Genomic DNA, 8,901 nt, shown 5'->3' with positions numbered 1-8,901 from the left:
GATATTTTTCCTTACAGATGGTCTCCTTTACCTCTTAACTTTTTCTCACACCTGAGAACTCAGAACTCCACACCACCCCCCATTCCATACCAGATTGGTGTTTACTGTTCTTTTTCCTTTATTTTTTTTCTGTTTTTTAAATTTCCCCCATGTTTACTGTTCTTTTCGTACTTCAGAGCAGTTCAGGGAACCGTCAGACATGGTACACACTAAACCAAAATGGCAGAAGGACTTGGAACAGCAAAATACAGTAATCTAATTTGTCACTATCAATTCACTAGTGATTAAGTACACTGAGAAAATTCTTAATTGCATGACAGCACAGAAAATCACATTACACCAGGGAGACAAGCTTGCGAAGCCAACAGGTTCCTCTAAATTGGAATTCAGAAAGAACACTTTATTTGCAAAAAGAAACATGGATCAATACTGACACTCACTGAAATGTTTTAATGAGTAAGCTTAAGCATTTGGAAGAAACTACTGGTCTAGCAAGAGCTGCCAGTATTACTAATGCTAATTAGGTACCTTTCTCTGAAGTTACCCAACCTGTTCTATTCAACCTATAAACTACTTGGACAATCATAAAAGAAACAAAAAGGAACAAAGTAAAAAAAAAAAAGTGGGAAGAGAAAGCCAAAGAGCCAAATCAATTTGGGATTCTGTCACTTATACACTTGGCCTAGCAATCCGGTTCTTTTTGCACCCCTAGTATAGAGGTTGGTGTGTATTTTTAACGTAACACCACAGGTTCAAACTGATTACAAGGTTGTTTTTTTTTGTTTTGTTTTTTTGCTGGGTGTGTACCAGGGATTGAACTCAGGGGCACTCGACCACTGAGCCACATCCCAGCCCTATTTTGTATTTTATTTAGAGACAGGGTCTCACTGAGTTGCTTAGCACCTTGCCATTGCTGAGTCTGGGTTTGAATTTGAGATCCTCCCGCCTCAGCCTTCGGAGCCACTGGGATTACAGGCGTGGGCCACCACGCCCAGCTCTTCAAGAAGCTTTGAGAGAATAACTTGCTGAAGCTAGTTTCTTCTTGCTACACAAAACATATTTGCTTCTCCCATGAGGAACTACTCATTATCAGTGAGTCATTCGTTTCTGTTATTCTGTTGTCTTCTCCGCCAATAAGAGTCTAACAAAGACAGTAAGTAGAGGTGTCTTTTGTATTCATGTGAAGGCAGAAAATAAAGGAGAAAAGGTAACACTAGAACTGGGTCAGCTATTCCGAAAAGCTCCAGAAACATCCAAACTCTTTTTTAAATAGTCAATTAAAGTGCTTCATTTAAGCTCTGTATCTCTGAGAATAGTTAATTATTGATTAATATCATTGAATACACTGGCAACATGAAACACAAGCATATTAATTAAGCAGAAACCCTCAAGTGTAGTTCTCATTTTCCATAAACATTTTCTAAGTCTTCAACTGGGCCTCATTCCAAATCCATTCTTTTAATGGAGGTATTAAAAAGCTCTTGACTCTTATCTAATTATTATATGTGATATTAAGAATTGACTGAGTTTAAATTTCTAAGAAGAATGTGGTCTATACTCAAGAGAAGCATGGGGCTTTTTCATTTAAGTAAAATCTAAATTTTTGTTTAGAAAGTATTATTAACAATAGATAGCAATATAGTAATAGATACATGCAGCAAAAATTTTCTTTTACATTGTAATTTCAACTGAGTTTAAAGTTTTGTAAATACCATGAGTATATAAGCTAAGGAAATAAATGTGACGATGGTGATGCAGTTTGTCAGACATGGACAAGTATTAATCTTGAGACTGGTACATCACAATCTAACATGGCCGTGGTAATGACATAGGATTGCTGAATTGTGTTTCCAGGACCTTCTGGAAGTGACAGTGGAGTTAGCAGTGGGATCTAGACCATATACACATTGTCCTGGAGCATGCATTCCTCTCCTAACCCAAACTGGGAATATTCTGGTTCTTACATTCATAGACATCTCAATGGGCAAAGAGAGAATGTGCCTTTCAGATTCTGAACGTGAGATTCTGCAACTGCAGGCCTCTCAGGGTAAAACAGATCTCTTCCATGCAGCAGCGCTGACGAGGGTCTGCCTTAATTACTGATTGATATATTGAGAGGCAAACCAACTTGATAATGCACTCATGCAACTATTTTCTCTTTGGGAAATTTAGCCATTACTCTCTTTATCCTCCTCACAGTATATTCTGTGGTGTTTACCAAAAATTCCATAATATTTTAATTTTTTTTTTTGGTGATGGTGGTACTGGAGATGGAACCCAGGGCCTCATATGTGCAAGGTAATGCTCTACCACTGAATTATATTCACAGCTTTTTGTAAAAATTCTATTTTGAAACAAATCATGACTAAGTTGCTCAGGCTGGCCTTGAACTTGCAATCCTCTACCCTCAGCCTCCTGAGTAGCTAGGATAACAGGCATGCACTACCATGCCTGGCTTTTGTTCTAAATTTTAATAATATATGTATTTTCATAGTGTGTGTACATGTATATATATGTATAGATAGTGTATATAGATATATATATTTAAAACAATAGAAGATAAGAATTCATACTCAAGAGTATGACAAATAAAATACAGGATAAAAAATAAATAAAAGCATTTGTTCAGCTTGCTTCCCTACTTCCCACCTGTCCAATTTATTTTCCTTCCCTGTGGTGAGCACAGCTAAGTTTACTGCAAACCTTTTCAAAGTATGTAGTTATAGAGATATAAAAGGAGATTATTTTCTAAGCCCTACACAATGAACTATATTGGAACCAATTATCAAGGTTACTCTCAAAACAAGAATACAGATTATCTATCAAACATCCTGAGAAATTGCAGCCTAATAGAATTTTAATACATCCCCACCTCCAGAACATCGCTGATTTCCTATATTATGGCTTTCTGCATGTACCAGACCCCAGCTAGAAGGATCTGTAAATATGAATACCACCACGTCTAATAAAATCTGCTTAGAATGTGATAAAGCATTAATGTAAAACTTTAAATCATAAACCAGAGTTAAAGAATAATTCTTTCTCATTACAGAGAGGCAAACTCTAGAAAAGAGGAACAAATTCTTAGAGACGAAAGGATTTGGGAGTCGGTGTGAAGTCAGGGAGATTTTGACTCTGGTTCAGGTAATCAGCAAATACTTATTATTCTTCTGTGCTGGGGTGAGCACTATAGGCATATAGAAATAGAAGGTGTGGTCTCTGCTTCCAAAGGGTTTGCCATCTACTGAGAAATCAGCTGGGCAGACAGAATGGAATTACATAAAAAGAGCTTGCACAAGAACCTGAATTTGGTAAAGGGATGAATCAAAGTCAGCCTCCAGAGGTTTTGAGGGTTTTTTGTTTGTTTGTTTGTTTTTGTTTTTTAGTTGTAGTTGGAAACAACATCTTTTATTTTATTTTTATGTGGTGTTGAGGATTGAACCCAGTGCCCTGCACATGCTAGGCAAGCGCTCTACCGCTGAGCCACAACCCCAGCCCCTGTTCATTTGTTTTTTAACAGAAAGAAGGGACATGACAAAATCAAAGTGAGCAATGTCTTCACTCCCTCCTGGCCTTTCATTTTCATTCCATCACTCCTGCCCCGGCTCAGACTTTCATGACCTTGCCCTCTCGTAATGAACTTGTATGCAGCACCCTGCCATCTCCCCAATTTACCCTCTCCCAAGTCATCCTGAACACATACCCACAAGATTGCTTTTCCACAGGGGCAAGAGGGACCCTCTCTGCTTAAAATTAAAACTGACTCTTCTTTGACCACCAAATAGTCTGAACTTTTTGAGAATAATTCAATGTCCTCTCATAAACTATGCTACTATCCTTCCAGACTTGTAGCACATTTCCTAAGATGAACCCTGTACTGTATTCAAATTGAGCTATTCACCATTCCCCAAAACCACCTCTGTGCCAGCCTCTTGTGATTCACATTCTCTCCTTGCCAGCGCCACCTCCCATCCCCTACTCAGCACCCTCCCATCTCCATAGCCAGTCAGAGGAACCAGCCCTGGAGTAGCTGGTTGCAGTCATCCAGGTGTGAGATGACCTCACCAGGGAGAGGGTTGGGAGTGTGGGAAGAGAGAGGAGGGCGGACACAGACGGAACAGCCCCCTCCTGGGGCCTGGTGACTGATTACAAGTGGGGTGGGAAGGAGAGAGCTGAGTAAGAGGCAACTCATTTAGGTTTTAAGCAGCAAATGGTGTTCTTAACAATTGCAGGGCCCATGTCCTCGTAGTTATTGGAAGTTAATGTTTATTTCATACTGCCTGTGTAACCCAGGACCATTTGTAATCAACGATGATGTCTACTCTAGTTTACTAATGAATATTTATATATTTATTTTAAATAATGCATGACTAATAAAGCTTTGGGAGCTAGAGGTCTTAAAAAAACAGCTAGAGCAGGCACTTGTGGGTGCTCAGATTTTTTTCTCCAGCTCCTCTCTGCTTTGGCTGTGTCTGTTTTCCTCACCTATGTTAGTAGAATCATCTTCCTCCACCTCTCCAGCCACAAGTCTAGACTAGCTAGGAGTGTTAAAAGCTATAATTTAAGTGTTCAGAGGGTAACCCAACCCTCTTAGAACCAGGTACAAATTCTCAGGGAGAAAAGCTAGAATTAGCAGGAAAATCTGATCCTTGTGTCCCCTGATTCCTTCTTCTTCAGAAGGAAAATCCACTAAGAAGGTAAATTATAGTTAGAAGACTATTTGGTAAGCAAACATGGAATCAATCACATGTCCAATTCTTCAGCAAGTCTGTTCTGCTTTCTGCTTTACCATAAAAGAGAATTCCAAATGCGTCCTAGTCCAAGCCACCATCCAAAGTTGGCAAAAATGGACTGGGAATGTAGTTCAGTGATAGAGCGCTTGCCTGCCATGTTCAAGACCCTGGAACAGATCCTAGACCACAAGAATGAAGTTATCAAACTTTCACACAGTAGTTTCTCTGCCTCTAACCTATCCTTTTTATTTCCTTAGAATCGATTCTCCACTTAGTATATAGAATTACTCTGTTGAAGTCTAACTTGGACCCCATCCCTGCCTAAAACACCCCTATAGCTTTTTTTGATCTCTTAGAACACAATCCAGACTCCTTGACATGGCCTTTAGGGAACCTTGTGACATTGCCCCTGTCAAATCTCTACCTTATTTCAGACCTCCACTCATCTTGTACTTGCCTTCCACACTGGCCCCTTGACCTCCATTTGTAGCTCAACCTTGTTAAACTCATGCCCCATGTGGACTTGTTTTCCTAGTGGAAGAAAATGCATTGATCTGTGAACACAAGTATATGATTTGTCTGATACAGTTTTCATCACACATCAACAAATTGGCATTCTGATGTGTACAACCATCTCTTACGAGTCAACTTAGTGTGAATTTACAAATGAGATTGTTTTTCTAAACTCACAGAGCTAAGAGACAGACTCATAAGATCGTCTGTCTATTCCACTAAAATACTACTGCCCCTGACTGACCTATATGTTACTCTTCCTTTACTGTACTTAATAAATAAACATACACACTACTACAGCTTTACTGTATCTATACAACCATCTATCAGTTCGTCATTATCTTTCCCATAGGATGTATGAAGTGTCCTGGGGGAGGGATGGCAGTGCCTCTTCTGGAGGAAGGGTTGACAATGGCACTGGCCCTCATTTCTTCACTTACCATGTCTTGGATTTATTGTCATTCATCATGCTTGGTTAAATGGATTTATAGACAAGTCACTAATTCTCACAAAATGGAAACATGTAGATTCCTGCAAAGAACTAGAAGAGAGCTCCTACTAAATCTGTAAGCACAAATAAAGAAAAAAGAAAAGGACAGAGCTGACATTTTTCAGACTTCTAATGCCTCATCACAGTCATTGAGGTGTAAAGATAATGATGTTCTAGTACGATCTGACAGGGTCATCGTAATGTGGAAAATTTTCAGGACTACTTACAATATGAATTTGTACCCAGTATTATTTACAATTAACTTTGACCTACATGTGCATTTTCCTTGAGATTGGCTAATGATTGAATGAAACTATCACAATTAACATGACAGTTAAATTTTTTTTGTTTTTAAATTTCTATTTTGTGATTATTACTAATGCACTTTATATACTAGCATATTAATATTAAAATATAATTATGATATAATACTATTCTATGTGTATTATATTAATGTGCATTAGTTTTTTTGTGTGTGTCTGTGAATGCTGAAAAAATATTTAATGATACAATCAAAAAGACTTTAAGGACCACTAAATTAAGAGATGGCATTTGGAAGAAATCTTCATTATCATGATTATCAAGTGATCAAAGGCTACTCTCCTTATTTCATAATATCCTTTTGTATGACATAAAGATTGTACTTTAAACTGAGTTATTAATAACCACTCACATCTAGAGCACCAGGGCTTTACAACTGTGGGAAATCTGGGAGTAGCCCCCAGTGGTGACTCCAGAGATAGACTGCATAGCTCAATCTCTGCTTCAGTCATAACTACAACCTGGGCAAGTTAGTTAATTTACTTTCCCTCAGTTTCATTGGTTATAAAATGAGGATAATATTAGCATAGCATAATTTTGCATAGGGCTATTTTGAGGATTAAATGAGCTGATACAAGAATTTAGACGAGATCGTGCTTTTAATTAGTGCTCAATGCTGAGTGTGGTGGTGCATCCCTGTAATCCCAACAATTGTGGAGGCTGAGGCAGGAGGATCCCAAGTTCAAAGCCAGACTAGGCAATTTAATAAGATCCTGTCTTGAAATAAAAAATAAAAAAGGCTGGAGATGTAGTTCAGTGGTAGAGTATCCCTGAGTTCAATCCCTAGTGCCACACACACAAATGAGAATAATAAAGATTAAAAAATAAGTGCTTGGCGAATGCTAATATTAATCTGGCTTTAGTTATGTTTGAGAAAACAAACAAAAAAAATAAAACTAACCTTGCTACCCCTGCCCCTTGCTGGTCAACATGAATCAGTACAGTACACTCTACATGGGTTAGCTAAATAAATGTTTGAGGTAAGGAAAGATTTTTAGTGTTGAATAAAACATCAATGCTTAACTTCAGATTTTTTTTTTTGCAAAATAGTATTGAGAAAAATCAACTGCTGTGAAATTAAGCAATTAGCAAGAAGTACAGAGCAAGAAATTAAATCTTTTAAAATAAATAATACATTCTAGATGTTCAAAAGCAATTTTAAAATCAGGACATTTTAAATGACAGTGTTCCAAAAGCAGAGACCTTGATAATTTCTGGTGAAATAGAGCATGATTTGCCAAGAAAAGCAATTTTCTCCCTGAAATAACCAAATACATGTTTCAAGATTTGCCTTGATATCTGGAGGTAGAAGAAGATATGAATCTTCAGATTTGCAGATTATACAATTATAATGTTATTCCTTATAAAGGGTTCACTATAAGCCATGTGCTTTCAATATATCACCTATTTTTCATTTCTTTTTAACATGAATATGTTTGGACATAAGAAAAAAATAATATAGTGAACATCCATATACATGTCACTCCATTCAACATTTAACACTTTTTAAAAAAATTTTTTTTAGTTGTCAGTGGATTATTTATTTATTTATATGTGGTGCTGAGGATCAAATCCAGGGCTTCACACATGCCAAGCAAGCACTTTACCACTGAGCCACAACTCCAGCCCCAATTTAACAGTTTATATTTCTATTTTTATGAATTATTTTAAAATGTTTCATTCTGAATATGTCAGTATGCATGCTTAAAATAGACATTTTTCTACATAAGCATAAGACAACATTATCACACCTAATAACAATTGTCTGGTATCATCCAATACCCAGTTCAAATGGAAATATCTTCCCTTGTCCCCCAAATGTCTTTTCTTTCTGCTTTGTTAAACCAGAATCAACCAAGCACTCACTGTTATGTTTGTTTAGTTTCTTAAATCTTTTATAAAGCATGACAGCTTGTTCTCAGCCTTGCGTTTTAAAATTTTTATTGTTTATGGCACTAGGATTGAACCCAGGGGTGCTCTACCACTGAGCTACATCCTCAGTCACTTTTTACATTTTGATACAGGGTCTCACCAAGTTGCCCAGGCTGGCCTTGAATTACAGTCCCTCCTGCCTTGGCATCAATTCACTGGGATTACCCCTATCAGCCACCATAACCATGACTTAAAGAGTCAGTAGGGTATCCTATCATTTGTTCTTGGTTTTCCTGATTGTTCTGCATTTGATGTTATTTGATTCTTCTATGCTGGTAGTTCCTGAGACAGAAAGATGGATGTTAAAGGCTTGATTATGCAGAGGTTAAAGATGTTTGGAAATGATATTTCATGGATGATGCTGGAGCTTCATATTGCAACACATCAGAAAACATAATGGTAGGCTGGTCCACTGTTAGTGATCTGATTGATCTGGGATAAGGTAGGAGGGACCAGATTTCTCCACAGTTGGTTGTTTTTCCAGAGATAATTTGGCACCGTGTAAATATCCCACTCACTATGGCCCTTCACCAAATGGTTTCATTGATGACCCTAGCATGAATCAATTATTTCCTAATAACAACTTTCTATCATTCTTTTAACTTAGCAGGTTTCTAAAGAGAACTTCGCCTTCATCAAGTGGCGCTACTTGGTTACCCTGAAAAACAGCTGCTACTGGAAAGGCAGATTAAATGTTTATTTTCTTAAATTACCACTTTTCAGATTAAGAATTGGTTTAATAGTGACTATTACAAATTTCAATAAAGATTGTTCCCGGCCTCCTTAATTTGGCTTAATTTTCAGGGAAAGTGACTTTTATTCATTTAATTTTTAAAATCATTTTACAGTTTGTTGTTATCTTTGATGCTCACTTGTTCTAGTTTTGGCCAGTGGGCTGTCCTTTTCAAAGGA

This window comes from Marmota marmota, unplaced genomic scaffold (genome assembly GCF_001458135.2).
Source record: "Marmota marmota marmota unplaced genomic scaffold, marMar, whole genome shotgun sequence".
Taxonomy (NCBI): Eukaryota; Metazoa; Chordata; class Mammalia; order Rodentia; family Sciuridae; genus Marmota; species Marmota marmota.
Note: the sequence above shows the minus strand (reverse complement) of the source record.